The sequence below is a fragment of the Penaeus monodon genome, chromosome 30, assembly GCF_015228065.2.
Source record: "Penaeus monodon isolate SGIC_2016 chromosome 30, NSTDA_Pmon_1, whole genome shotgun sequence".
Classification (NCBI taxonomy): Eukaryota; Metazoa; Arthropoda; class Malacostraca; order Decapoda; family Penaeidae; genus Penaeus; species Penaeus monodon.
In genome coordinates, this window is record NC_051415.1 from 15682711 (window position 1) to 15683546 (window position 836).

Here is an 836-nt window from a genome sequence, read left to right on the forward strand (position 1 = left end):
TCAGCAAACAGAGACAGCTCAGATCAGCTCGTTAACATGTATCTGAATAAAGGAGGGGGGTGTCGAAAACAATAAAAAAAAAAGAATGTTAACTCCAACCAAGATTTTCTCATGGCACGTTAAAGCTATGGAGGTCAAATAATCCTGTCATAAGAATGTCCCTTATTTCTTGATGGAAAACGTTTCAATGGGGGGGGGAAAGTTTCTCTCCTTTTCTTCTCAACTCTTAAACTATTCTTCTAGTCTACTGGGTACTGGGGGGGAAAAGTTTTTCTACTGGTACCTGGCAAGTATATATCCAACGAGGAAAAAAACAACGAGGAGGGGATTTCCTGGAAGTCAATGAAAACGTAAAAAAAACAGAAACAAAGAATGAAAAAAACCCGGCGGTGCTTTCTAGGTTGCGGTCGTTCTCGTCGTAAAAAACGTGGGTCAGAGGGGAGAGACAAGTAGGACAGAGTCGTCAACAAGATGCGGTTCCGACCGACGGGGGGGGGAAGGAGGGCACCGTAAACTGTCGAACAGAGTGATGGGGGGAGAGCGCTGTAGAGTGGGAGGAGAGGGGAGGGAACACACACACGACCGAGCGAAACCAACAGCGCGGGGCCCTGGTAGGGAGAAACCAAAAGGACAAGGGGACCAGGGGAGGCGAGCAGGAACAAAACCCGTGAGCAACACAAGCGTTCTCTCTCGGGGGCGGTGCAAAAATCTCCTTCTGGAGGTGCCGTCGAATCACAAGACCTCTAGACGGTGCGGGGGACTCAATCCTCTCAAGGTGCTCTCTCTCGATCGGGGCCTCACGTCACTCGCGATCTCGGGGAGAGGAGGAGAGAGTC